General features: G+C 36.5%; 1 pseudogene; it reads left to right on the forward strand.

The window, feature by feature from the left end:
* Nucleotides 1-5,767: 5,767 nt before the first annotated feature.
* LOC102503868 lies at nucleotides 5,768-6,780 on the forward strand (annotated as a pseudogene).

The raw sequence follows: 6,780 nt of genomic DNA on the forward strand, positions 1-6,780 counted from the left end.
AAAAACCAGGGCATTTTTCCATCTGTATTAAGTATGTTTGCCCATTTAAAACAACATTAAGTACTGTGTATTCACAGAATAATTACTTATCTTAAGCATATTTCATGCTAGTACACATATCCTGATTTACACTGACAAATTGCGATCATGCCAAGCTGTGCGATGTAAGGATTCTGCTGCTTCTTCCTGTTCAGTGAACCGCATGTGTTAATGCATCATGTACAGTGTCACACACTAACACACCTGACCCTCCACTGGCCATTATATTGAAGCCCAGTGCCACATAGAAAACTACACAGTAAATTGTATATTCAAAGTCAGTATATGAAGCAGATAAGTCCCCTCCTGTTTCCTCACAAACCATATTCACTACCGTTTGCTTATCCATCATCAAATCCGCAATCCCTAGGGATGCAAACTTCCCCTTGCTTTGGACACCAGGGTTTGCATCAAATGTCTTACTGATCCTCTCACTTATGTGTTTAATTCACCACATATAAGTTAATTTGTGTTTTTCACCTTCTCTCTATTTGAAATCTCTCAGAGATATATCTGAAGTATCTAGTGCACCTTCAATTAAATGCTGGACCTTCCTCAATTACTAAGACAACAGAAAATGTACTATATTGGAAAAAGAAAAATAATTCCATAATTCCTTTCCTCCCCCTCCCCCCACCAACCCAATAAAACACTTTTCAGTACTGAGGATTATTTTGTTTCTTTAAAGATGCTGTTTTTGTTAGTTTGAACTGCCATAACAAAATACTATTTTAAAAAACTGGGAGGCTTTTACCAACAGGAATTTATTTTCTCATGGTTCTGGAGGCAGGAAAGTTGAAGATCAAAATTCTGGACAATCTGGTTATTTGTAGACGCTCTCTTCCTGGATTGTAGATGGCTGCTACCTGACTGTGTGATCATGTGACCTCTTCTGTGTGAGTGCGTGTTGTGGGGGTGGGGGATAGGAGGGGAGTGTAGAATGAGAGAGAGAGAGAGAGAGAGGGAACACTAGTGTTTTTCCTTATAAGGACACTAATTCCATCATGAAGGTCCCATTCTCATGACCTCATCTAACCCTGACCTCCTCTGGGAGGTACCCGAAGGCAATCTGCAAACACGATCACAATGGAGGGGAGGGCTTCAACCTGTGAATTTCAGGAGGATACAGTTGAGTTCATAGCAGATGCATTGTTTCTTAATAAGTTTTAAAATAATATTCTTCCTGAACACCCTTGCTGTGGACACAGATTGGCTAAGAATCAATCTGGAAGACTGCTCTTTAGAGTAGGTCACCAAGGAAATTAAGGAATAAAGGATAGAGATAACCTGAAAGAGGAAATTAATATTTCATGAGCATTTCAAAGAGTAAGCCAAAGAGGGTCATGTCTCAACATGTTCAGAAATAGATCTTTGGAAGAGTTAGATATTTAGTTCTTTGAAAGATATGCTGTTGGAAAGATTCTTATCTTTTTTATGGATAGATTTAAATCCTGTTTTTGAGCAAAAACATTATGAACAATTATGACAGCAATCAGTAAATGATAGCAGCTCAAAAATGAGGGGATGCTAGGGTGGTTCCTCAAACAAGAGAGCAATGCTAAGTTGATCTCCAGCAGGCTGTGGGCTCCCTCTGGGGTGTGGTCTGTAACTTTCCTGATGATCTTACATCAGACCCTCAGTAAGATCCCTTGGGGTAGGTCATTGATAAAACCCTGCAGTTCACTGCTGCACAAACCCACTTGGAGAAGAAATAGGAACACCTTCTACCCAGGTAGTTTTAAAGGTTGTTTTTAAAAATTGTGACAAAAATCTGAATTTTTAAAATCAACTAGAATAGAATAGATTTTAAAATAAAGCTTTTTGGGTGACATTTTAGAAACTGAGGGTAAAGAGTGTTTCTTCTAATTTTATTTCAGCTGTATAGGTAGGTGATATTATATGATACACATTTTATTTGTTTGGAGTAAAAATTTGAGATCTCTAAAATAGAATCTATTCAATCATTTGGACAAGTCAGGCACTTAATTGATTATATTGTAAACTATGTCTAAACTGTTTTCATTTTTGCAAAAGCTAGTCATTTTACCCAGAATGAGAGGTGAGCACCTTATAATTGTCATCACTACATCCCTTAATATATTTGAAATAACTAAAGAACATTAATTATGAGCAGGAGAAATAAATTGAAATTTTATTACCAAAATTAACCTTTAATTCCCCATTGCCAAGCATCTAGAAGGGGCTACATTAGGAAATGAATCAAAAAGTCATGGTTTCTACCCATGGAGTCTACAGTCTCTCCAAAAAACAAATATGGAAACAGATGGAAACCACAAGTGATGTGCAGATAATTTATGCATAAAATGTTTCCAGAATGCAAAAATGAAAACTGGTAGGTAACAGAGCATGGGAATTGGAATTTAGGGAGATCTTTACAGGAACGGTGGGATTTTGATAGGCCTTGAAGGATAAATAGGAGTTTTTCCTCCAACCTTTCATTCACCACTCACCTGGTAGAGATGAGCACAGGAAAAAGAACATATGAAACAGGGATGCATGTACAGTCTTCTTATTGTAACCGAGGACCACAAAACAATTATTCTAAACAGATCAATGTGTGTTGGCTGTGGCAGAAGAGAAAAGATGTAAATGGAAGTTGAAGATAAAATATCACGGGTTAGATGCTAAAAGATCATATATAATATACTTTCAAATACATTTGCATTCATTTGCGTGTGCCATCTTTAAGATAAGATGAAATGGCATATTGTAGTTCTTATAGCTGCTGAACAGGGGAGTCTTAGCTGGTATTTTGGGCCTTGTAAGCCAAATTTCTAATCAAACAGTTGCTTGATTATTTCAAAATGGAATTTATATATTGTGGGACCACTAACTAAGCTTTTAAATACTCCCATGACCTACTCATCTCACGTAATGAACAATAGCATCAGAGATTGTCCTCTTCCCATAGAAAGTTGTAGACACTTGCACAAAGACACAGCTAAAAATTATTTTTGATTTTGACGTCCATGCTTTATGAAGAACATCTACCTTCTCCTGATGTATCCTTACATCTGTTTCCTGACGTAAGAAAATGTATCAGGTAGGCTATATATTCCTTTGTTAATTTATTCTTTGTTGAGACTATATTTGAAGAGCTAAAAATAAAAATGAGACACTCTTCTATGTCTTTAATTTAACATATATATTGCATATAAATCCTTAACTACAGATGTCTGCATCCAACAGATAAGGATTGGCTGTGTCTTGTTGTGTAATTTCCATGTTCTAGTATCTTACCCTGACCAGTAAGTACTGCCTACCTCGCTACCAGTGAATTTTAAAAGTGATTACTCTGACTTCACCCTACATCTACCTTTTACTAGATCAGGGGAGCAATTTTAACATAATATTTTCTATTTTAAAATCTACTCATGTAGGCAATGTGCAGACACATTATTTTATCTTAATGTTTGCATTTTTTAGATATAAAATAGCACCATTTACAGATTGAGAAACTGAGGAACAAAGGAATTTTTGACATGCTAAAATTACTGTGACTAGAGGGTGATGGAGCCATTTAAATATAGTTCTCCCAATTTTATTCTTGGTTCTTTCCACTGTATCCCACCTGGTACACATATCAATGAAATGATAGTTTTCAATAGATACCTTTCATTCAAAAAGCAAGTGTTCATTACAGAAATTCCATAGTATTTTCTTCTCATAAATACAACAGTATAAGTGAGCTCAAATGGAAATTTTACATTTATTTTCCAAGAAGGAGTGTGCCTCTGTTATTTCTTTCAGTAAACAAACCAAGAAATCCTGAGTAATTTCACTAAGAAACACACTCACTAGTACATAACATCACCATGATTCAAACTCTAATCTCATATTTTTAATGGCATGCCCTACTGCTGTTTGATATAAAAGATCATTATCAACATGATAAAATAAATGCTTCTAATGTAGCATGAGTAGAAAAGAATCAGAATGCATGGGCTGATGTTTCTGCAAGTCTAATTTCTAGCATGTGCAGAGCAATTTATGTTTTCTTAAAACTGTTTTTAAATTTTTGTGTGGAGAAAGAGAGATAAATATGACATGAGACATTATGGGATATACTAACAAGAAAATGTATAGCAATAAACAAAACTCATTCATAATTATCTTATTCTGTCCTAAATTGAAGCTTGTATTGATTTTTATATTTCAATTATGAAGAACAGACAAAAAGGATAGGTAAAATGAATGAAGATTATCCATTTCAAATGTCAACTTAAAAAAGAGAGAGAAACTGAGGTAAGCTTAAAGTTGTACAAAATGGGTTGGTTTGGGAATAGTTTGAGCTGTAATTTGGGAAACATAAAACTCTAGCAAGCTACAAACAAATCCATTGAGGGTTTAGGGTAGGCTGCATTTATGGAGTGGGTATAAACAAGGGGGAGTTCAATCAGAGTCAGTTAAAACAAACATATCTGGGTGCATTCTCCAAAAAACTTAAATTTAAATTTAATTAAAAAAAAAAAAAAAAAAAAAAAAAACAGAGACCATCCTTGATATGTTCATGGCAAACTTCTACCAGTTACTATTCACTCACTTTGCTCTGGCTGTTTCTGAGTTTTTCACAAGTCCAAGAAGCAAGTTTATGGGCTCAAGGATGAGGAGAGATTCTTAGATAAATTTTGGTGTTTGATACATCAGGCATTTACAAGAAATCAGCCTGTAACTCCCCACCAGTCCTTACCTTCTGTTTGCCTGAGGGCATATGTGTAAGATTTTTCCACTTTCTATCCTCCAGTTTCATTTTAGATTGAAATTCTTTCACAAAAATAGTATAGTAAAAACATGAAAATTAATATAAAAACAATCCAAATCTGTATGTTTTTAGTTTGGAGCCATGTACATTTATATAATTTTATTAGAAAGTAAATATCACTTTTATTTTAACTAAGCAAAATGTTTTTAAAATTTGAAGGTTTTCATTGAATTTGATCAGTTCAGTTGATGCTTTACATAGAAAGATGTCTGTGAAACATTGTATTAACAAACGCTTGGCGAAATCTAGGCAATGTACCAACAGAATAAATCGGGAGTATTGAGAACTTAATAGTGGGTGGGTTGCTGCCTCAGAAAAACACGTTTGAATCCCAGCTGTGCTAGAGACTGGCTGTCTGAGCATACTCCAGGTGCATAATCTCTCAGAGTTCTTTCTTCATCTGTAGAATGGGCATATAAGGCACAAAGTAAATAAACAGCTTGCAAAGCATGCGATAGCATCTGTTGTAAAGTTACCTATTTCCAGCATTTGCATTAACAACATTATGAAGAATCTGTAGTAATGTATGGTGACTTCTTTGAAATAAGTAATGGTATACAACAGATGAATATAGCATTGAAGCAATGTGGAGTTTGCATCACACGGGCAAGTCTGGGTAATATCACTGCAGAAGATTCAATTTCTTTTATATTCTCAATGTTAGGATTTAAAAAAAATAGTTCAAAATTTTGAAAAATTGATGGTAAAATTTAAATAATATAAAGTCAAGAGCTTTGAAAAGAGAGCCAGTGTGGACTGAATCATATCCCATGGCTCTTAACTTTAAATACAATTGACTTTGGGGAAAGAAATGTGCCTTTCCTACAAAAGATTTCTTTTCGACCTTTGTCCCATCCTCAGGCTTCAAGGATACCAATAATTTTAATATTAGCATTTTCCTGTTAACAATTAAATGGCTTTAAAGGATATTACAATTTAAATTTTATTTAATTAAGCTAGATTTATTTTCTCCTCTCTTCATCCAGACATACTGAAGATGCATGACCCAGATCAATCTCACGCAGGTGACAGAGTTCATTCTCGTGGGCCTCACGGATCGTCAGGAGGTGAAGATTCCCCTCTTTGTTCTGCTCTTATCCATCTACCTCTTCACAGTAGTAGGCAACCTGGGTCTGATCCTGGTCATTAGAATGGATGAAAGACTCAACACACCAATGTACTTCTTTCTTAGCAACCTGGCTTTTGTTGATTTCTGTTATGCTTCTGTCATCACACCCAAGATGCTTGAGAACTTCTTGTACCAACAGAAAGTGATCACCTTCAATGCATGTGCTGCTCAATTAGGCTGTTTCCTGGCTTGCATGACAGCTGAGTGTTTGCTCCTGGCTTCCATGGCCTATGACCTCTATGTGGCCATTTGTAACACTCTCCTCTAAACAGTTGTGATGTCCCCAAGAATCTGCATCCTGCTTGTGGCTGCCCCCTACAGCTACAGCTTCCTGGTCACCCTGTTCCATAACATCCTCACCTTTCGCCTCTCCTATTGCCACTCCAACATCCGTAACCATTTCTACTGTGATGACATGCCTCTCCTCAGGCTGACGTACACAGGCACTCATGCCAAGCAGCTGTGGATCTTTGTGCTGGTATCAAGTTCATTTCCTCCCTTCTGGTTGTCTTTGTCTCCTACTTGTACATCATCTCTGCCATCCTGAGGATGTGCTCAGCTGAGGGGAGACGCAAGGCTTTCTCCACGTGTAGCTCCCACATGCTGGCAGTCACCATATTCTATGGGTCCCTCATCTTCATGTACTTACAGCCAAGCTCTCACCATTCCCTGGACACAGACAAGATGGCCTCTGTCTTCTACATGGTGATCATTCCCATGCTGAACCCTTTAATCTACAGCCTTAGGAACAAGGAGGTGAAGGATGCCTTGAAAAAAAGTGATCATCAGTAGAAACCAGGCTTTTATGTTCATGAAGTTAAGAAAGTGA

The sequence above is a fragment of the Camelus ferus genome, chromosome 36 (genome assembly GCF_009834535.1).
Source record: "Camelus ferus isolate YT-003-E chromosome 36, BCGSAC_Cfer_1.0, whole genome shotgun sequence".
Taxonomy (NCBI): domain Eukaryota; kingdom Metazoa; phylum Chordata; class Mammalia; order Artiodactyla; family Camelidae; genus Camelus; species Camelus ferus.